Source organism: Podarcis liolepis (genome assembly GCF_965112155.1).
Source record: "Podarcis liolepis genome assembly, chromosome: W".
Lineage (NCBI taxonomy): Eukaryota > Metazoa > Chordata > Lepidosauria > Squamata > Lacertidae > Podarcis > Podarcis liolepis.
In genome coordinates this window covers 7,361,263-7,384,915 of record NC_139568.1, presented here as the reverse complement: position 1 = coordinate 7,384,915, position 23,653 = coordinate 7,361,263, and the positions used below count along the sequence as shown (strand labels likewise).

At 48.0% G+C, this 23,653-nt stretch overlaps 1 long non-coding RNA gene across 1 annotated transcript in view; it reads right to left on the bottom strand.

Moving 5' to 3' along the window:
- Positions 1-3,514: 3,514 nt before the first annotated feature.
- LOC310697729 overlaps positions 3,515-23,653 on the bottom strand; it is an 861,879-nt gene continuing 841,740 nt past the window's right edge. Inside the window, exon 4 of the long non-coding RNA XR_014521170.1 lies at positions 3,515-3,667. This is a non-coding gene — a long non-coding RNA (uncharacterized lncRNA). The remainder of the gene's footprint in view (positions 3,668-23,653) is intronic.

The following is a 23,653-nucleotide window of genomic DNA, read 5'->3' as shown; positions in this document are numbered from 1 at the left end:
CTGCTCTCCGCACAAGCAACGAAGGGACTGACGGATTGCTGTAATGGGAATTGGGGTTGCTTGTGTGTAAACTGCAAACTGCTCCAAGCTAGCTGTATAGCTAAAACTTTCCCTGGTTTGACAGCCCTTGAAACGCGACTGTCTTAGTCACTGGCAGAATCCGTCAGTGGGCGGGACCTAAATTTCTTCCAACATAAAAGTTGCTTGACTCCAAGTCTCCTCCTAGATTCTCTGCATGGAAGCCTTCTGCGCAGCGTGGGCATGCCAAGCGGAGGTCCTGTGCTCTCTCCGCTGATTTCACTGGAAGAGTCTCTGAGCCTCCCCTCCGCCTTACTCTCAGCTTCCCCTTTCTCCCTGGTGTCCCCTGGATTTCTTTCCCCCGTGGAAGCTCTCTCTCTCTCCTTGCTAGTTCCCTCCCCTGCATCACTGGAGTGACTTTCCTCTCCTCTTCCCTCTGATGGCAGTTCCCTGACAAAATCTAAATAATCTGATAGAAAATTGAGGGAGGGGTGATCTCTCCATCGGCTGCAGTCTTTAGACACAACATTTCAATGAACATTATTGTTGTTATTATTATTATTATTATTTATTTCATTTCTATACCACTTTATATTTTCAAGAAAAAATTCAAAGCAGTTTACAGCATATTAAAACATTAATAAAACAATGTGAAGTATGTCAAATATAGAATATACAGTTAAAGCAACATAGTTAACCAAAAACTGAAATATTAAAGATTTCAAAATAAAACATTACAAAGGAAGTCAACTACAGAATACATATTTAACACAAAGTTAACAAATACAAAACAAAAAACTTAAGCATTCCCCTCTACAAAAAAAACAACATTGCTAAGTAAAGTCAAATATAAAATGCACATTTAAAACAGCAGAATTCCCAAGATAATAAAATATGACACGGCTGTTGAGCAGGCACAAAAAGATGGGGCAAAAGAATCCAATAGTTTGGGTTTCTTGTCAGGCCGAGAGATGTCCCTCTGGTCTCACCAGGAGCCTCTTTCGTAGAGCTGGTGTCTGGGCCCTGCCCCCCAGGCCAGGTGGAAAGGGCCTTGCAGGAAGCGGCCTTCACAACTCACAACCGGCCAAGGCCATCACGATGACACACAGTTCAATAGGGCAAGGTTTCTGGCAGGTGGGCATCTAAAGCCTACCAGATTGTCCACGCAGACCTTGTTGGTCCACTTGCAACCTCTCTAGGTGGAGCAAAGCACTTCATGGTATTGATTGATGCTTTTTCCAGGTACATTCATGTGTTCATGCTCAGGCAGAAATCAGAAGTGTTTCCGAGGTTCAAGGAATTCTGTGCTTGGTTGCAAAATGTCCATGGAAAGCAACTGCAAAACCATTGGTTGGCTTTCATTGAGTTCTGTGGACACAGTAAAAAAAAGCTGCCATCTGGTTTCTCTCGGGATGTTCGGATTGTGGAACACAGATTTGCTCTCCACCGTAACAATGTCTCTCAGCATACCACTTTATTTCCCCCCAGATAGGTGGCTACTATTCACTTGTAGGAAGATGTGCTTATTTAGATTACAACATTGCAGTGGGAGCAAAAGCCACCTTTCTTCTCTCAAGAGGGTTAGTCGAGTTTCTGTTGTTACGGAAAAATCCAGGTGGGAGGCTGCTCAGAGCCCGTGAGTCCCTGCGGAACAAAGAAGGAGTCCAGCCACCAACCGGAGCAAATAGCGGAGACCAAAGTTTATCGCGCAACAGGTTCAGAGAGGAATTGAATCCCGAGAACGGGGTGACAAGGACTTTTAAAAGTTCCTATCTTATACCAGCAGACAGTTCGCTAAACATCACCACTCCATCAGAAAAGGGGAGGGTTATACATGATTGACATAGGAGGAATGTGTTGGGGTAACATGCAAATACAGGATATGTCTTGGGAAATCCGCTCCACTTCCCAGTGGGGAAGAGTTGTGGTGGACCACATGGCCACCCACTCCCCACCAGGGGTGGGGGACTCTGTCCCCCGTTGCCTATGGGATCCCGGCCACATCAGAGCCCGGCCAGCCAACCCCCAAAGAACTTCTTCTTTGGCTCGCTTCCTCAATCACCCGCCCTCCCTCCCTATTTTGCAGGTTAGGCAATGGCCTTGCTATGGACTTTGGTTGGTCGCCTTGTTTGTCCGAGGGGCCTGGTAGGAATTTTACCACTTGGCAAATTGGCACTGGCCACTTGGTTTTCGCCTACCTCGTAGCAATCGTCACAACTTTGTTAGGGTTGCAGTTAGGCATTGTTTGACCTTGTGTGGGGGAGGGGAGGTGTGGCCAACACCTGCCCCTCCATGCTTAAGGGTATTCTGTTAAAGGAATCTGGGGTGTTGATCTAGTCTGAAGCCCGGCTGGGGGGCTAAGGCCTTGACACGACCCCGACGGGAGCACCAGGGGGAGCTTGAGTTGGTACGCATCGACAGGGCTCCCCCTACCGGTGGCTTACCCTTACTGGGACTTCCTGCACAATGGGCAGGAGTCAGATATAGTCAGGTCCAATCAATGCCTAAGCCAATACCGCTCACATTCTTTAATTTCAATAAAGTTGTGGCCAAAATTTGCCCAGTAACATAAACCTAATATCCGTGTCCTTGTGTGTCATTTCCAACGGGGGGGGGGGCTGCAGGGTCTCGACACCCAAGTACATTCTAAGCACCTACTGCAAGAGGACAATAGAACTTTGGTTTGCATAGTCTGCCGCCTGGGTAAGTCCGGAGGAGAGCTTTTGCCCAGCGATTGTCACCTACGAGTAAAGTACCTTCCTATGAGTAGGTGACCTCCCGCTTGGGGAATTCTGGCGGGGACCGAGGGGTTCCCAAGTCCTTGGCCAACGACGCAGACTGGCGGTGGATTGAAGAGAATCGGTGAAGCCAGTGGTTTTCTATTAATTTCCAAGTGTTTTTAGGCTTTTTTAATACAGACGCTTCTTTTCGGAAGTGGCCTGGCCTGACATTGCTACATTGTATCTAGTTGGACCATAAAGAAGGCTGATCGCTGAAGAATTGATGCTTTTGAATTCTGGTGCTGGAGGAGACTCTTGAGAGTCCCATGGACTGCAAGAAGATCAAACCTATCCATGCTGAAGGAAATCAGCCCTGAGTGCTCACTGGAAGGACAGATCCTGAAGCTGAGACTCCAATACTTTGGCCACCTCATGAGAAGAGAAGACTCCCTGGAAAAGACCCTGATGCTGGGAAAGATGGAGGGCACAAGGAGAAGGGGACGACAGAGGACGAGATGGTGGGACCGTGTTCTCGAAGCTACCAACATGAGTTTGAGCAAAGTGCGGGAGGCAGTGGAAGACAGGAGGGCCTGGCGTGCTCTGGTCCAGGGGGTCACGCAGAATCGGACACGTCTAAAGGACTAAACTGTTAGGATATTTCCGTTCCACCTTAAAAGGGAGCAGGCTTTGTGAGTCAGAGTCTGCGCATGTCGTGTTCACAGGATGTTTATGTTATCTATTGCTTTTGTTTTCTCTCTCTGTCAGAGACACTGACTCAGGCAGTCATGTCTTTCTTTGTTCTGATCAACGCTGAATAAAGCTTGTAAATAATGCTCTCCTGAGTGCGACTTTTGGCTGTGCATTATCTGCTGACAGAGTGTGCATGAGCTCTAGAATGTGGCAAGATATTTTCTAGAAACCTCATGTAGCTAATTGATGATACTGCGTGCCTACGGGAGATCAATGGATCATCCGGCAGACGGCTTGGGGCCATGATGGACTTTATCTCCCTGGCAGTATCCCAACAACAGGTTTCGGGCCCAGATTCACGGCACTTACAGGAGAGTAAGACTGCGACAGACTGTGTTGAGAGGTATGTGGAGGAAAAGCGAAAGTAAGGCTTTTCTGTTTGCCTTTGAACTCCGGCAGCCTAATTGGTCTGGGAGTCGAGCCCAGCAGGCCTCAAGATTTATGGCTGCTGAGATAAGGAGTCTCTGAAGTGTATAAGGTTCACGGCTGAAGTAAAAGGCTGAGATGGATCTTTTAGAATCCTCAGAAGCTGCTCCGTCTCCACCAAAGCTAAATGGCCACAACTATCAGACCTGAGCAAGGTACTGTGAGGGCCAGATGAGAAAGCTTGGAGTGTGGAATACCGTTTCTGAGAACCCCCCAGCCCCCGTGACAGCTGAATGGACGGCACAGGACTCAAGAGCCATGGGGATAATTTTGCTCTCAGTAGCTCCTGAAGAGTTAATCACCCTGGCTGGCAAGGCCAGTGCCCGTGAGATGTGGGACGGGCTTAGAGCCTGTCATCTCCGACAAGAGGCTGGGTCTGTGTTGCTTTATTTCAGAAAGCTGCTGAAATAAGGATGTTGTTTCTGTTCCAAACATTACAGATTGTGGATAAGACAGAGTGCTTTCGGAAGTGGCAGAGAGATATTTCTAAATTTGTCTGGCAGGGCAAAAAGCCCAGAATTAAGTTTAAGATACTAACAGATGCGAAAGAAAGAGGGGGCTTTGCCCTGCCAGACTTAAGGCTCTATTATGAATCAGCAGCCTTCTGCTGGTTAAAAGACTGGCTACTTCTCGAAGACACTGATGTGCTGGATTTGGAAGGTTTTAACAACGCTTTTGGTTGGCATGCATATTTATGGTATGACAAGGTTAAGATTAACAAGGTTTTCAAGAATCATATTGTCAGAAAAGCAGTGTTTAATGTCTGGACAAAATATAAAGACTTACTGGAAAATAAAACACCAAGGTGGCTTTCACCATTGGAAGCTAAGGCCCGAAAAAGACCCAACATGGAGGCCAATTGGCCAAAGTATTGGGAAATACTAGAAAAGGATGGAGATAATTGGAAACTGCAGAGTATGGAGAAAATGAGAGATAAAGTGCGAGATTGGTTACATTACGCTCAGATTAAGGAAGTTTATAAACTTGACAAAAAGTTAGGGTTCCAGGTGGAGAAATCAAAGTTGGAAACGGAATTGTTAGAGCCTAAGACTAAGGTACTTTCAAGAATGTATAACTTGCTGTTAAAATGGAACACACAAGATGAAACGGTAGGCACAGGACATTGGGTATAATATCATGTTTGAGGACTGGGAAAGGTTGTGGACTACTGGATTGAATTTCACTGCTTGCAACGCTTTGAAAGAAAATGTAATGAAAATGATATATAGATGGTATATGACCCCAGTCAAACTTGCAAAAATATACCACTTGTCTGATAATAAGTGTTGGAAATGTAAAGAAAAGGAAGGAACATTTTTTCCCCTCTGGTGGACCTGCCCTAAAGTGAAGGCTTTCTGGGAAATGATATATAATGAACTGAAAAAGGTGTTTAAGTATACCTTCTCTAAGAAACCAGAGGCCTTTCTTCTGGGTATGGTGGGCCAAGGGGGGGAAAGAAGGATCGAATATTCTTTATGTATGCCACAACAGCAGCAAGGATACTCCTCGCGAAGCACTGGAAAACTCAAGATCTACCCACACTGGAAGAATGGCAGATGCAACTGATGGACTATATGCAATTGGCTGAAATGACCGGCAGAATCCGAGATCTGGGAGAGGAGACGGTAGAAGAAGATTGGAAAAAAATTAAGATTTATTTGCAAAAACATTGTAAACTGTATGAATGCTAAGCAGGATGCTTGATCATAAACAATTTGGCACCATCAAAATAGATGAAGAGAAGTAGGAAGATAAGAAAATGTAAGAAAAAACAATTTTTATTTTGGACAAACAGTTGGTTAAATTTAATTGATAATTAGACAGTGAGGATGGAAGTAAGGTGATAATTTGCTGGAATAAATTTTTTTAACATGGAAGGTAGGGGCGGGAGATGCGAGGAGGTCACAAGAAGACAAGAAAGTATGTTATGTTTTGTTATAATTTTGTTTGATTATTATATTGCAACTTTAAAATTTCAATAAAATATTTATATATATAAAAAAATATTTCAGAAAGCTGCACAGGAAGCGTTTGGAGCCAGGGGAAGACCTTAGAGCCCACGTTTTACAGTTGCAGCATCTCAGACAGGAATTGACTCAGAGAGGTTTCAATATGCCTGAGTCACTGTTTGCAATTCTCATCCTGGACTCCCTGGATGAAAGCTACCATACTAAACAAAGGGAAAACAATACTTTATACTCTACTCCAATTTTTTGCGGCCGACAGAGCCTCCCACATCCCTTCTGCATTGAAGGTATACCACGCAAAAGTGGTTTCCACCCTCTGTTATGCTGCCCCGCTCTGGGCCCCAGGGTCCAATCTAACATCACTTGAGACATTGCAGAATCAGTTTCTCCGTCGCCTCCTGAAACTCCCCATGTGTGTGAGCAACGCAGCCATACGTTTGGAGTTAAGGATTGCATCATTGGAGACTGTCATCTGGAAGCGAGTCTTTGGCTATTGGCTGTCCAGCTGGCATAGGCTTCCCGACCATTACCTCTTCCAGTGCCTCTGGCGGGACGACTTTGTCAATCCGTGGGTAGGAAAAATCCAAGCCAAACTTCTGAGCATCGGAATTTCCCCAGCGGACTCCTTAAAGATGAACTTACGCTCAGCCAAAAGCCTTATAGAGCAAAGATTAGCAGACATTGAAAATCAACTCAACCTCGCCTGGGGTGGGGGTGTCTGCTCCCCCAGGTATCACGGAATAACCCCACCACTTGGCCTTCCATCATACATGTCATCTCTTTCATCTGTACCTGTCAGGGAACTGCCATCGGAGGAACAGGTGGTGGAGGGGCTCAGGGAGGCTGGAAGAGACTCAACAGCTGAAGCAGGAACCAGCAGGGGGAGGAGTGGATCTCTGAGGGAATGCGAGCAGGCGGGAGGGCTCAGAGACACTTCCAGCGAGAACAGTGGGGAGGTATCTGAAGTTCCCATAGGGAGACCCACGCCTCGCCGGAAACTGTCACGCCGTGAGTCCAGAAGACGTGTTTCCGTTAAGGAACTGTTATGCTGGAAACGATTCCGAAAACAACCACTGTCGGAATCTGCAAGTGATTAGAGCAGACATGTCTGAGGAGCTCTGTCACAGACAGAGGTTTGTGGAGTTGCACAAACTCTGAGGGACTACGATTTTACGCACAAGCAGCTCATCATCCCATCACAGCATTCCGACAGTCTCTGAAAAGCAGCTTGTGCAGGAGAAGGCATCATGAGCGACCCAGCCGGAACCGGAGAAGCAGGAGTTGGAGCGGGTCCAAGCTTGGAAGAAAGGTACCGAGCGTTGGAAATCCAACTGGCGCTGCAGACGGCAAGGCTTGAGGAGAGAAGGGCTCAGGATGCAGACAAGAAGGGGAGAGCCACCCAGTTCACCAGAAAGGTACCAGGATTGGTGCAGAAGTTTGGGGGGGACCCCAAGGACTACCATGCCTTTAGAACAGAGATGCAATATGCCCTCAATGTGCAGTTTGATGAATTCCCTGACGAGGAATCGCGAGTGGCTTTTGTGATTGGGCATCTTGAAAGGGGGGCGAGGGACTGGGTTAGACCCCTGATGGCAACGCATAATGACGTCCTAAAGGACACCATGAAGTTCTTTCGTGCAATGGATCTCATGTTTTCCAGCGATATTGAGGAGGGAGTGGTGCGCAGACAGCTAATGGCTTGCAAGCAGGGGAGCCGATCTGTCCGTGAGTACTGGACTGAGTTCACCATGCTGGTTCACAGATTGGGGTGGGACTTATCGGCGGCGCCCATTCAAATGCTATTTGAAGAAGGCTTAGCTTCGGCTGTGAAAGACGAACTCTCCCGGGGTCCCAGGGCGGATTCTATGGATCAGCTGACCAAATCAGCGCTGACCATAGGAGCGCGCCAGGAGGCGAGAGCTTTGGAGAGGCGGGAAGGGAAAGGGGAACGTTGGAAAGAGTGCCGCATTCCAGACATTCCAGAGACAACTTTCCCGCCGGCAGAGCCGATGGAAATCGGAACAGCGCGTGCGCGCGCAGTTTCAAAGCCCAGTGAGGGGGGAAGGAAGGAGGGAAAAGGCGCCCGGAAATGCTATCTCTGCCAACAGCCAGGTCACTTTGCCAGAGTCTGCCCCCAGAGGAAGGAATGGCAAGGGATGGTGGGAGCTGTTGAGGGAAGAGAGGAGGAAAAACCGCAGCAAGTAAAAGCCAACGCCTGGTTGCCACCGTCGGGGCACAGCAGCCAGGCCAAAGAGCAGTGAAAGTGCCCACGCCAGAACCTCCTAGACCTGCCCTAGTGATAGAAGTGTCGCTAGAGCTGGACACCCCCTAAAGATAAAGGCGCTGTTGGACTCAGGCAGCTCCTGCAATTTCATGAGCAAAGAGTTTGCAGCTGAACACCAGATACAGACTATCCCTTTAAGCAACCCCCTGCAGGTGACCACGATCGATGGCAGGGAGTTGTTGGGAGGGGAAGTCAGCTTGCAGACCGTCCCAATGATAATGAAGGTGGCAAGGCACACAGAACTGATAGCGTTTAATGTGGCCACCTTGGGAGGAGCTCCTATTATTTTGGGGATGAGCTGGCTAGCGTTACATGATCCGCTGGTGGGCTGGCATCAGAGAGTGGTTTCCTTTGGTTCAGCACATTGCTTAGAACACTGCAAAGAGGAAAAGGGTTCAGTAGGAGCCCAAGCTACCCTAGCAGGGACGGAAGTAATGGAGAAAGTGAAGGTACCACCACAATACGCAGATCTCAGCGACGTGTTCAGCGAGAAGGAAGCTGACCAACTACCCCCGCATAGACCCTTTGACTGTCAAATCAATTTACTCCCTGGGGCACAGCTTCCTGTAGGCAAGTTGTATGCCATGTCAGACAGAGAAATGCAGGAGCTAAGAGAGTTCATTGACAAGAACCTGAAGAGAGGCTTCATCAGAGAGTCCAGAGCCGTGGGAGGTAGCCCAGTGTTTTTTGTGGATAAAAAAAACACGGACAAGCCGAGGCTTGTGTGTGACTTCAGGGCCTTAAACGCAGTGTCAGAACCAGTGGCCTTCCCTATGCCCAGGATTGACGACATTTTGACCAGGGTGCGGAAGGGAAAGATTTTTACAAAGCTGGACCTAAGGGGGGCGTACAACCTGATACGTATAAGGAAAGGGGATGAATGGAAAACCACCATGTTCACCCCTTTGGGGGCATTTGAATATCTCGTTATGCCATTTGGCTTACAAGCAGGCTCGGCGTGCTTCCAATCGTTTATGAACCACGTACTGGGGCCTTTGCTTTACAAGAATTGTGTGGCCTTCCTAGATGACGTGTTGGTGTATTCTGAGAATGAGGAGCAGCATGTGAGGGACGTCAGAGAAGTGTTGAGCAGGCTGCAAGCCAACCGGCTGTGGGTGAAGCTGGAGAAGTGTCAGTTTCATACCAAGGAGGTGGAGTTCCTGGGGTACCGCCTGTCAGACAAGGGATTGGCCATGGATCCCGGCAAGGTCCAGGCAATGCTGGAATGGAAAACACCCAAAACCAAGAAGGATGTGCAGCGGTTCCTAGGGTTTGGGAACTTTTATCGTAAGTTCATCCGAAACTTTGCCCACCTGACGGCGCCCATTACGGACTGTCTCAGCAGTAAGAAGAAATTCGTTTGGACTGAGGAGGCGGAGCGAGCTTTTGAGGAGCTGAAAAGGGCCTTCGCCTCTGAGGAACAACTTCTGCATGTGGATTTACAAAAAAAGATGAGAGTCGAAACAGACGCATCAGACAGAGCCATAGGGGCGGTGCTTCTTCTGCAGCCAGGGAAGGAGGAGTCAGAGTGGAGACCGTGTGCCTTTTTTTTCGCGAAAGCTGAACAAATCCGAGAGGAACTACACGGTGTACGACCGAGAACTTCTTGCGATTCATGAGGCGTTCCGGAGATGGAGGCACCTGCTAATTGGCGCACAACATAAGGTGCAAGTGTGCACTGACCACAAGAACCTAGAGTATTGGAGAACGGCACGAGTGCTCAACCAACGGCAGTTGAGATGGGCCCAGGAGTTCTCCAAATTTAACTTTGAGATTTGTTACGTGCCAGGCCCAGAGAACGTTAGGGCGGACGCTCTCTCACGCAAACCTGAATATTTGGAGGGGGAGGGAGCACCCGAAGAAAGACATGTCATTCCAGAGGACCGCTGGGTGTGTGGGGCGGCATTGGTGGGGCAAAGGGAACTGGTAGAGGGAACGGAGCATGATGAATACGCCCAGGACAAACTCAGGGGTCTCAGGAGGGAGGGAGATAAACCTGGAGGTTTTGAGGAGAGAAACGGGGCGTTGTACTACAAGGGAGCGTTATATATACCCGAAGGAGAGTTGAGGGGGAAGGTACTCAAGCAGCTGCACGATAGCCCCACAGCGGGGCATTTTGGGCAACACAGAACCATGTGGCTGGTGACCAGGGAATTTTGGTGGCCCAAGGTCAGGGAAGACGTGCGGGAGTATGTGAGGAGTTGTAACCAATGCCAGCGAGCCAAAGGGGAAAGGCGGGCGCCGGCAGGGTTATTAGAACCGCTACCCACACCAGAAAGACCATGGGAAGCAGTGGCCATAGATTTCATGACTGATCTGCCAAGGTCCAGAGGGAAAACAGCCATCATGGTTGTGGTAGACCTGTTAACCAAAATGGCACACTTTATAGCCTGCTCACATGCTGTTACGGCAGAAGAAACAGCTAAATTGTTTGTAGAAAATGTGTTTAGGTTGCATGGCGCCCCCTTGAGGGTGGTTTCTGACCGAGGGAAACAATTTACTTCCAGGTTCTGGAGGAAGCTCATGAGCTTACTGCATGTAGAGGTTAATTTCTCGACTGCCCGGCATCCTGAAACCAATGGGCAGGCAGAAAGAGCCAATGGCATCCTCCAGCAATATTTGAGGTGTTATGTCAATGACAGAGAGAATGACTGGGTGGAGAAGTTGGCATTGGCGGAATTTGCCTACAACAATGCGGAGAATGTGTCCACGGGGATGAGCCCCTTTTTGGCTAATTACGGGTGCCATCCCAGGGCTTTCCCAGGGGGGGAAGGGGAGAGATGGAGCGTTCCAGCTGCCGAACAGTTCGTAGAAGAAATGGAAGCGATCCATCGCCAGCTCCAACTTAACTTAGACAGGGCCAAGGAGGAATATAAGAGGCAGGCAGACAAACACAGGAGAGAAGGTGAAACCATTAGGGTGGGGGACCAAGTGTGGCTGTCAACCCAAGGGTTACCCTTCAAAGGGGGTTGTAAGAAGTTAAGACCCAAAAGATTGGGCCCATTTTAAATCACACAACAGGTCAATCCAGTGGCTTTCAGACTCCGGTTACCGAACCACATGAAGCTGCACCCAGTTTTCCACAGGTCATTGCTGTCACTGTATAAAGGGGACAGAGAAGGGAGGGTCACTCGGGGACCAGCAATGGAGGAAAGGGAACAAAGTTACCATGTAGCGGAGATCCTCGATTCCAGGTGGAAGGGAGATCAAGTAGAGTATTTGGTAATGTGGGAAGGGGAACCGGAGTCGGAAAACACCTGGGTCAGGGCAGAGGATGTCAATGACGAGGTTTTAATAGAAACTTTTCATCAGAGGTTCCCACGCAAGCCTCAACCGGTAGCGAGGTTCCGGAGGGAATACTTTGCCACCACAGACAAAGAAGAGGAGTTGGAGGGGTTCACAGATTCCGAGGAGGAGGAGGATTCAGCGAGCCGGGACGGCGATCGATGGAGGGAAGTGTTCGAGACGTCTGAAGATGAAGAAGATTCTTTTCGGGGTTTTACCTCCTCACCTCCCAGAGGAGAGGGAACGGGAGGGGGTGAGGGGGGCCCTGGAGGGGAGGTGGATGTCAGGGAACTGCCATCGGAGGAACAGGTGGTGGAGGGGCTCAGGGAGGCTGGAAGAGACTCAACAGCTGAAGCAGGAACCAGCAGGGGGAGGAGTGGATCTCTGAGGGAATGCGAGCAGGCGGGAGGGCTCAGAGACACTTCCAGCGAGAACAGTGGGGAGGTATCTGAAGTTCCCATAGGGAGACCCACGCCTCGCCGGAAACTGTCACGCCATGAGTCCAGAAGACGTGTTTCCGTTAAGGAACTGTTATGCTGGAAACGATTCCGAAAACAACCACTGTCGGAATCTGCAAGTGATTAGAGCAGACATGTCTGAGGAGCTCTGTCACAGACAGAGGTTTGTGGAGTTGCACAAACTCTGAGGGACTACGATTTTACGCACAAGCAGCTCATCATCCCATCACAGTACCACACCGACTTGCATTTATTCGTGCAAGGTTCAATGTCCTTCCATCGAACCTGCTGAGCCACAGATTTTCCAGGGGTTTGGTGTCTCCGCTATGCGTGTGTGACAGGAAAACTGTTGAAACTCTTCCACATATAATGTTCAACTGTCCCCTACATAGCATAGCCAGGACTAAATTCCTGGGTCCTGTGTTATTGCGCTTGGTTGGCAGGCCTGTTGAGTCACACGCCGCACTACTTTTGCAGGATACAGATCCTTGTGTAACTCTGCAGGTGGCGAGATTCCTGAACGCGGTTATCTCACACACAAAAACCACTAAAAAACAACAACATCAAAACTAATCGGACAGTTATGATGAGAGTGCATGTCGGATCTCGTTTTCAGTTTTCCTTTTTCTGCGATCCATCCCTTGGAGCTCTCCGGGCCCCAAACTGTTATTTGGCTCGGCTCAATGTCCCACCCTTGCATCGTGGTGTTCTCTTTCTGGTGCCGAATATATCGGTCTTTATGTCAGGAAAAAGCAGCAAGGCAAAAGCCAGCTCCAGATGGCTGGAATGCAAAACAAGATGTTGTGGTTTGCAGATGTACTGTTGGGAAAAAGGAGGAGTTTATTCTCTGTACTGAGCACCGGATGTTAGCTCAGAGTGTCATGTGACCTGTGCTGGAAGTACAGGGGGTGGAGTTGTGACTCTTCTGATGGAGTCTGAAGGGTGCAGTCGCATTTCTATGTACTGCTGAATGACAGGAATAAAACATGTAAATAGGTCTCCTGTCTGTCTCATTTCCCCTCCCGGGGGGGGGGGGAAGCTGGAAGAGAGAAGCAGAGGGTGTGTTCTTTCTCACGTCTAATGAGAAGAATCGCCGGTTTGTTTACCTAGCCTGCCGGGAGTTGCAGAAGGAAGGTAAACACAGTATCTCACTCAATTGCCTCGGGAGAGGCCAGGTACCTCTGACTGTGAGCTGAGATACTAAAATATGGTAGCAGAGGATGGTTTCGATCCATCGACCTCTGCATGAGAGGCTGGTGGATTGTCCTCCTCTGCCCCAAGGGAGAAAAGCGTCTTAGATAAGCCAGAGGCTGAACAGACGGCTGAACCCAGAGGAAGGTGTTTTCCTAGCAACGGAGCTCAAGGTATGCTGCATTTTCGGGCTAAAAGTGTGAACGCAGAATGATTAATTCTCTGGTTCACGGGAGCTCTGCGTTTGAAAAACAAAAGCTCCGGGAGGACAGGCCTGCAGCTCAGAGGCTGAAGCCTGCATTCCACAAATTCTTGTGGTTGATAAACTGTCCTATTGGAATGCATTGTTGCTAAGTAACGGTCGTGCAAAGTTACTAGCAGAGAAGCTGCACTGTGAGGCTGGGAAAAGCGAAACAAAGCCACAGAGTGTTTTGGCTACACGTTTATGTGCTCTTGGAAGGGGACTTTCCATAGCAGCCAGAGTTTAGCTGCCAGGTGCAAAAAGCGTAAACAACTTGCAGTTTGCCTGCCACAGAGATGACAGGAAACAACTGTTGGATTTTACAGCTTGCTTGAGAATGTGAGCTGGAGGCTTGGCTTCAAGATGGATGCCAAGAAGGGGGGGTTGCCTTACCCACCTCCCTTAAATAATGACAATTATTCATCTTGGTCTGTAAAGATGAAGGCCCTGCTGCAGAATCAGAGGCTTTTTGATGTAATTGAAAACCCCATCCCTGCAGCACCAACCGGAGGTCGGGAATCACAGGATGTGAGGGCCAGGACTGCAATAATTCTGTGTGTCTCAGATCAGCAGTTGGTGCATATTCAGCATTTACAACATGCGAAAGAGGTTTGGGACACGCTGCGTACAACACGTCAGAGAGATGCTGGTTCTTCAGCGTTGCTGTATTTTGAGAAGTTGACCAATCTGAGACTAGCGCCTGATGGAGATGTTCAAGCGCACCTGACAGAAATGAAGTTTCTGCGTCAACAGATGGTGGAACGCAATTTCCGTCTACAGGAGGAAGTGTTTTGCTTCATGATGATTAACAGCCTCAATAAGACTTACAAGGTTGTTGCCAGTCAGCTTGGTTCCCTACCTGCGGCAGACCTGACCGCGGAAAGAGTGTGTGCTGTGGTCCAGAATGAACATGATCGACTTGCTGCACTGGAAGTGAAGGACAGGGGGAGGGAAGAACAGAGTTCAAATCTCCCCACTGCTGGTGCTACTGCAGAGCATGCTACAGCATTGAGCGCTGTCCGATGCTACAATTGTGGACAGACTGGGCATCTACAGCGGAGCTGTAGAAAGCCGCGACAGTCAAAAGGAGCAAAGAGCAGCTCTACGAAGCCTGAGGCGTCAGGCAAAAGCCGTTCCAAGTACCAGGTGAAACCTGCAAAGGCTATGATGGCGAAAGGAACCACGCCAGATGTTGGGAACGCATTCATAATCGACACGGGATGTACAAAACATTTGTGCCCGCACCGAGGACTGTTTTCGACGTTGAAGAAGCAAAGCTTCACTGTGAAACAGGCCAACGGTCATGAGTTGGAAGCGACCGGAATTGGGACTGTGTATCTTGAGAGTCTGAACTTGACTATAAGTGATGTTTACTTGGTTCCAGAACTGAGTTTTAATCTGCTGAGTGTGTCGCAGATTGCAAAGAAAGGACTGAAACTGTCCTATGATGCTAAAAGCTGCAAGATCTACAAAGATGGAGAACTGTTTCTTACTGCCAAAGAGAAAGATGGACTGTATTTGTTGACTTTTGATCAAAGTGATTACATGAAATGTAATTCTTCTGATTCTAACGAAATCTCTCTTGCAGGTGTGACCAAAACGAGCACCAGGAAGGTGACCAAGAAGGTCGACAGAGCATTTCAGCGGGTGTATGCTGATGTGATTGGTCCTCTAGAACCATCTAGGGGCGGTGCAAAATATTACCTTTTGTGTGTGGATTGTTTCACTAATTATTCTTGGGTGTATTTGATGGAGAAACCACAAGAAACTTTAGAAAAGTTTCAGGAGTTTTGTGACAAGGTTAAAAATATGCATGATGCTAACATTGATTGTCTTTTCACAGATGAGAAGCAAGTTTTTCTGTTACAGAAGTTTCAGAAGTTCCTGGATGGAAAAGGGATAGACCACAAAATTGCTGTTTCAACCGAAGCGTGGAACAGGGGGTTCTGTGTGAGAGTGAACAAAGAATTGCAAAAGGGGATGCATGCGCAATTGCTGAGTTCACATTTGCCACATGATTATTGGGCGGAATCGCTAGCGTCCTATCTTCACGTGTGGTTGAGAAAAGTCTCAACAGAGTTGGGCTGTTCTCCTTTTGAGAAGCTGTTCAATAGAAAACCTTCGGTTGCCTATTTTAAGGTTTTCGGGTCTCATGTGAGAACAGAAGCTCCAGGTGGAGTAAAGAATGCCAGAGGCATTTTTGTGGGTTATGAAAAGGGTCTCTACAGAGTAATTTTGTCTGAATCTGGTCAGGTGATTCTCACAAAGTTTCTAGAGAGTGCTCCAGAACAAGAGTGGGTTGTAGAACACACATTTCCCACAGGTGACGATTCAGATGATGATTTTTCTGATGTCACAGATTACAGTGGTACTGATGATGACAGTGATAGCTCAGAGAGTTCAGTTGTAACAGTCATTGAGAGAAAATCTCACACAATGGATAGACCTTCACAGATGAAGGAAGAACCACTGTTAGCCAATGCTACTGGTTCTCAACAAAGTCCAGAGGTTGAACCAGTGAGCACAGAGGATCAGAACCTCATACGCAGGTCTGAGAGAGTCACAAAGGGTGTACCACCAAAGAGGTACTCAAAAGAGTTTGCTAACTTAGCTGTTGCATGTGTTGCTATTGTTAACAACTCAAAACAGATTGAAGCAGTGTCTAAGTCAGAGACAAAGACACAACAGAGAGTAGCAAGCCAAGGTAATGCAGAAGCACTCATTCCTTGGAAGCCAGACAACCAGAGAGGTACACTGGTGGAACCAGTGGTGGGGAGTTCCAAGGGTGGAACTGAAACAACAGGGGACTGTTATATGTATAACAACTGTTTGTTTTCTTCTCTGGATCATGTTTTGCCTATTGATGCTTTTGGGGGAGGATGTCAGGAAAAAGCAGCAAGGCAAAAGCCAGCTCCAGATGGCTGGAATGCAAAACAAGATGTTGTGGTTTGCAGATGTACTGTTGGGAAAAAGGAGGAGTTTATTCTCTGTACTGAGCACCGGATGTTAGCTCAGAGTGTCATGTGACCTGTGCTGGAAGTACAGGGGGTGGAGTTGTGACTCTTCTGATGGAGTCTGAAGGGTGCAGTCGCATTTCTATGTACTGCTGAATGACAGGAATAAAACATGTAAATAGGACACCTGTCTGTCTCATTTCCCCTCCCTGGGGGGGGGGGGAGCTGGAAGAGAGAAGCAGAGGGTGTGTTCTTTCTCACGTCTAATGAGAAGAATCGCCGGTTTGTTTACCTAGCCTGCCGGGAGTTGCAGAAGGAAGGTAAACACAGTATCTCACTCAATTGCCTCGGGAGAGGCCAGGTACCTCTGACTGTGAGCTGAGATACTAACACTTTATGCCTCTGCCCTTTTACGTTTGCACATATTTTATGGGCTAATAGCCGTAAATAAATAAATAAATAAATACCATGCCGTGGCAAGTCAGCTGGCGACCCTCCCTGCGCAAGACCTCACTGCTACAAAGGTCTTGGCGACTTTGCAAAACGAATACGATAGAAGGAATGCAGCTCAGTCGGCTTGTGCGCTCCAGGGGGAGCAATGTGGGGCAGCATTCCAGCCTCCAGGGGGAGCCAAAGCATTGGCAGATGTGAAGTGCTGGAACTGTGGGACCCAAGGAAATAAACAAAGGAAGAAGCCAGCAGATGGCAAGAAGCAGAGGGGGGGGTGGAAAGCCCAAGCCAGGGAAAAACAAGGCTTTGTTTGCTGGCACAGCTTCACCAAAGGCTAAAGGCAAGTCTGATGGCCAGGAGCAGGAGGGCAAGCAGCAAAAGCCCACGCCGGTGGAAAACAAGGTTTTGCTTGCTGGAAAGACTGCTCCAAAAGCCAAGGCCAGGTTCGTTGTGGATTCAGGGAGTACCCGCCATGTCGCGAAGGACCGCCATCTCTTTATCTCCTTCAAACCTCAAGAAGGTGAGATCCACCTGGCTGACGGAAAGACGTTGCGAATCACAGGAGAAGGGACTGTGAAACTGGCAAGTCTGCACACAACCATCAAAGGTGTACTTTATGTTCCAGGCGCTGCAGACAACTTGCTCAGTGTCCCACAGCTTACTGGGCGTGGTTTTGACATTTCCTTCAAGAGGAGCGTTTGTGTCATCAGAAAAGGCAAAGAGGACATTTTGCATGCAAAGTTTATGGATGGATTGTTCTGTATAACTTATGATGACACTGGTGCTGTTGTGTCTAATATTGATTCTTGTTGTGTTGCACAAACTAACAAAGTTCTTCATGCAGGATGCATTCACGATGCACACAGAAGGTTTTGTCACCTCTCTTGGAAGGCACTGGCCAAGATGCCAGAGATGGTTGAGGGTTTGAACATCAAACCCTGTAAGTTTCACATGAAATGTTTATCTTGTGCAGAGAACAAGGTGAAGGTTGCTCCAAAAGGCAAGGAGTCTAGCAGGCAGGCTTCCAAACCCTACCAGCTAGTGCACGCAGACCTGGTTGGTCCACTTGCGCCCTCTTTGGGTGGAGCAAGGTACTTCATGGTTCTAATTGATTCTTTTTCCAGGTACATTCATGTGTTAATGCTCGAGCAGAAATCGCAAGCGTTTCCGAAGTTCAAGGCATTCTATGCTTGGTTGGAGAATGTTCACAGTAAACGTATCGGCTGTCTCTTTACTGATCGGGGCGGGGAGTTCACTTCTCAGCAGTTTGAAGCTTTCCTGACTGAGAAGGGAATCCAGCATGACTTGTCAACGCCTAGATCACCATGGATGAATGGACTTGCGGAGTGAGCAAATCAAACGTTGCTGCAAGGAATGAAAACCTTGTTGCATGATGCCAATCTCCTTGATAAGTTTTGGGTGGAGGCTCTGTCGAATTTTGCTTACACTTTTAATCGCAGATTGTCATCACCTATTGGTTGTACCCCCTATGAGAAGATGTTTGGTAAGAAACCCAACATCAAGCACATGAGAATATTTGGTTCTGACATGTGGGTACACACCCCACAAAGCAACAAGCTTGGGAAGCGTGGGGCACATGGTTTGCTCATGGGGTATGAAAAAGGAGCATACAGGGTATGGATGACTGACTCTAAGTCCATTAAGTTCACAAGGAGTGTTGAGTACAATCCTAAGTGGGGGGGGGGAAATGGGGGAATTTTCCAGAGTTACCCAGAGGAGGATGAAGGTGATGTCAAGAAAGCAGAAGAAGCTGAGGAAGCTGAGGATGATGATGATCAGAGTTTGGATTCCAGTTCAGTGGGCGGTGCTGCTGCTGGTGTCAGTGACAGTGATGACACAGCAGACTACAAGAGCGCAAAGGCCTCAGTCAGACCATCTGATGCGTCTGACAATGAACTGGAAGAACCACTGTTCACCATTGGTCATTTTTCTCCTAAGAAAGAGGAGATGAGTCCAGAAGACTTGCGTCTAGTACGCAGATCTGAAAGGGCGACCAAAGGCAGACCTCCAAAGAGATTTGCTGATGAGTTTGCTAAGACAGCAACTGCTGTTCTTAGTAGCTCAGAGAAGGTGTGGGAACCTTCAGGCTTCAAAGAGGTTCAGGAGTTAACCTCTAAAGATGCTGAGCCTTGGCTTAATGCCATGAAGGCTGAAGTTGATTCCTTGAACAGGAACCAAACTTGGGAACTGGTACCGGTAGTCCCAGGAATGAGACTGGTTGGCAGCAAATGGGTCTTCAAGGCTAAGACAGACCAGAATGGCAAGGTAGTCAGAAACAAAGCCAGATTGGTTGCCAGAGGTTTTTCACAGGTACCAGGACAGGATTACCACGAGACCTATTCACCCACCGTCAAATATGAGAGCATTCGGCTGATGCTCAAGATCGCTGCGGAGGAGAAACTGCATGTTTCCCATCATGACATTAATACAGCTTTTTTGTACGGGATTTTGGGGGAGGAGCTGTTTATGCTTCCACCAGACGGGATGCAGTTACAGAAGGGAATGGTCTGTAAACTGCGGAAATCCTTATATGGTCTCAAGCAGAGTGCCAGGTGTTGGAACACAAAACTCACTGAGACGTTGCTTTCTCTAGGTTTTCACCAGGTCAAAGCTGATCCGTGTGTGTTTGTCAAGGAGGAGGGGCAAAACAAACTGTATTGTTTATGCTTTGTTGATGATCTTCTGATGTTTTGGAAGAATCAGGCTTTGTACCAAAGCACCCTAGCTCAGCTGAAGGAGCACTTTGACATGAAGGATCTTGGTGAGGTATCCAACTATCTTTCTCTGCAGGTGGAGAAGGACCAAGCAGGTAATTTTCTGGTACACCAAACACAGAAAATTGCTGATGTATTAACCAGGTTGAATTTGGTTGATGCAAACCCAGCAGACACACCGATGGTGACAGGTTACCAGGTAGACAGTACTGCTGAAGCGTTTTCTGACACAACGCTGTACAGATGCATTCTAGGCAAGTTGAATTTCATTTCTAGATGCTCAAGACCTGACATAGCTGTAAGCTGTAACCTGCTTAGCAGACATGCCAACAATCCTACTGTTCAGGATTGGAAAGCTCTGAAGCGCATAGCCCGCTATTTGAAAGGGACTATGCACTACAGGCTGAGGTTCACCAGTCAGAAGACTGGAGGTCTTGAAATCTTTGCAGATGCAAGTTTTGGAAGTGACACCACGGATGGTACAAGCACTTCTGGAGTATGCTACATGTACAACCACTGCCTGTTTGACTGGTTGTGCAGGAAGCAGACAACAGTGAGTCTTAGTTCCTGTGAAGCAGAACTCAATGCTCTGTCATTTTCACTCATGGATTGTGAATGGTTGATGCAACTGTTTAAGGACATCAGAGTTTCTGTGAAATGTCCTGTACAAGTGTATCAAGACAATAGATCGTGTTTGGCTTTGCTGAACTCAGAGAGTTGCAAGCAAAGGACCAAGTACTTGCAGATTAAGCTACATCGTGCAAGGGAGTGTATTCAGAAAGGACTCATTCAGGTGTCCTACATGCCAGGAAATGAAATTCCTGCTGATCTATTGTCTAAGGTTGTTAACAGAGAACAACTTAAGGTTTATGTACAGAAGTTGCAATTGGGTTGAACCACAGGTACCACAGGTTACACGGAAAGGGGGAGGATGTTAGGATATTTCCGTTCCACCTTAAAAGGGAGCAGGATGTTTGTGTCACAGCCTGCGTATTTCCTGTTCACAGGATGTGTATGTTTGCTATTGCTTTCGTTTCTCTCTCTGTCGAAGACACTGACGCAGGCAGTCATGTCTTTCTTTGTTCTGATCAACGCTGAATAAAGCTTGTAAATAATGCTCTCCTGAGTGCGACTTTTGGCTGTGCATTATCTGCTGACAGAGTGTGAATGAGCTCTAGAATGTGGCAAGATATTTTCTAGAAACCTCATGCCACTAATCGATGATACTGCGTGCCTACGGGAGATCGATGGATCGCCCGGCAGACGGCTTGGGGCCATGATGGACTTTATCTCCCTGGCAGTATCCCAACATAAACAACATCTAGTTTTGATTGGATTAACAGGGTAACGAGGTTTCGATGGACTCAGTCCGTTGTTCTCGCAGCGGGAGCTGTCATCACCTTGTCAGCGCTGAGCTGCCTCTGCAGAGCCATGGCATTGCTGCGATTGGCTGAAGGGCTACATTCAAATCCATCTGATTGGCTAGAGCGCATCCTCATGCAAATACATTGTTCATTCATCAAATACATTGATCGTGTATAGCATCGGGATACGGGGTCAGAAATGGCGCTTTCTTCTCGGGGTTTTGGACTTTTGTGCGGTGCTTGGTGCAACGTTGTGACGGGGCGAGGGGAGTCCTAGTGTGGCAGGGTTCCCTTGAGGTCATCGCCTCGGGCTCTACATCTCTTACTCAGGAGTAAGACTTTGTTCATATGCCCCCCCTCCATTCCGTAACACTATTCATATGGACTTCATGGAGTGTGCACTCTTGCAGGGTCTGCTTCCAGAAACTACTATTGCAGATGTATATATTTTGGCAGAAATGGTTTACAAATATGCACGATGGCAAGCAGGCAGACAGGAACAGTTACAAAGCAACCTTGGTCCTGCCTAGCCTGGAAGCTGTTTCCAACTAGTGAACTAGAAACCTTTCAGCAACCTTTACAACCCTCTACAAACCCCGAAGTTTGTAGGATTCTCTTATTTCAGCTGTGTCTTGGCTCTGTGCTCGCAAGTGTTCTAGTGACTTTCAGGTAACTTGGAAAGCATGGTAATGATGTCTTGGTTCTGAAGAATGATATTTTCCCCAGTCTGACTTAGTTATCCTGGTGATGTTTCAGCTAGATGTTGTACACGCTGACCATATTCCAGAAGGGGTTTGTTGTCTTGGCCTTGCTTTGGCTTACTGAGATCTGTCTTCTCCCTATAGGTGCTCATTCTAAAATGGATAATTGTAACGTTTGACTTCATTGATCAGAAGGAAAATATGAATGCTCTCTATGGTTTCTTCTTCCGCTTCTTACAATATGAGAAATTGGTAAGATAAAAAGGAATGTGTTATTTGGAAGGAACTCGCTTTTATTCTGACATTAACCCAAATCAAACAATAAAGAGTACTTTCCGACCACACAACAGGACACCATGTGAAAGGTGGGGCCTTAAATACATTTGAATCAAATACATTTGGAACAAGTGATTGTTACATTTAAGGAACATTCTCTAGGCAATGAGATTGGGGGGAAATACAAAAACCCATTCGGATACATTTGGATACATTTAGAAAAGTACAGCATTTTCAGGAAAAATACATTCAGATCCATTCTTAAAGTCAATGAGAAAGATACAGCAAAAAGGATACGATTTGATACAGCGAAAAACGATACATACATCACAGAAGGGGCGGCCTACAACAGACTCCTTTCTGGCAGGAAACCTCTTGATGGGTTTACCTGGCTGTTCATGGGTTTACCTGCATATTCTTTTGTGATGAGAACTACTTACGGTATTTATGTATGTGTTTATATCTTAGAGCTTCTAATTCTCCTAGCACCAGGAATTGACCAGATGGTGCAGGATGCCCCCCCCCCAAGTATCTGTTGGAAGCAGATTTAGGAGTGGGGGGTGGAAGCACCTACTGGTGGGGAGCACACTTCTTCTGGGGATGCTTCCTCCTCCTCCTTCTCCTCCTCCCACTTCTCGCTGGGGCCTCAAGATGAGAAGTCAGGCTGGAAGTCTCCTCGGAGAAGACAAAGGAGCAAGCATGGCTGCCTTTCCTCTTCTCCAGACCAGTTAGTTGGACTAGAAACCTTTCCCATCCCAGTTCTGCAGTGGTTTTCAAGCAGTGTGCTGTGGCAGCTGGGGTGCCGCGGGAGACACTGGCCTCTGTCCCTCTTTCCTTCCCTCCCTCCTCGGATGCCATCTCTGCCTCCCCAAAGCTTGCCCAGCTGTTCTCCCCCAGAGAATGGTGCCTCTGGGGCTGGCCAGGGGGTGTGGGCTGCCAGGAGCTGAGGCGGCCTCAGAGGAAGCAAGCCAACTGGCGAGGGGCCCTTGCTGTTGGGAATGGACAGGCAAGTCCCAGGCCCCTTTAATATATCAATAACAAATCAACACAATGACGCTATAATGATACAATCTGAATCATTAGGGGTGCATTGCAGCGGTCAATGCAAATCTCCATGAGTCGCCTTTCAGCCAGAAGCTCTGCAGCACAGGTGGTTCTGATGATTCCCCTGTAAGGAAGGCTTACAATGTAGGAGGCTTTGGGGCTTTGCGAGAGGGGGGAAAGTGGGGACATCATAGAAGTATGCATGATGTGGGAAAGGGGCAGAGCGATGTTTCCTCCTCATAATATCAGAACCTGGATCTCTATAAGAAAGCGGAATGATGGCAGATTCAGGCCAGACACAGAGTGCCTAGTGACACTGAAATTTCCTCCTTCCAGAGGCACTGAGGGGGATGGCTTTAAGAAAGGATTCGTCAAATTCATGGAGGGTTAGACCATGTTGCACCTCCAGCCGCAGAAGCAGTCTACCTCTGCATACCAGTTGCGGACGTCCCCAGTGGGGAGAGTGGGGCTGCATTTGGAGTCTGCTTGGGGCTTCCCTTGGACATCTGCTGGGCTGCTGAGAGCTGGACTAGATGGGCCTTGGCCTGATCCTGCAGGGCTGTGACAATAAGAGCCTGGAGTATGGCTGCTTCGCGAGCAATTCAGGGAACAGTAGTGCAGAGTTTCATCTCCCTGGGAAGGGGCACATGCTCAGCAAAGCTGTCTCTTGCTTCTGGTCCTAAGAGTTGGGGTGGGGACATGGAGGAAAGGGGTGCAGTCTTCTGTAGAGGCCAGAGTCTCTCCCCTGCCTCTCTCTGCCACCTCTGAGGTGCCCGAAAAGGCAGATAG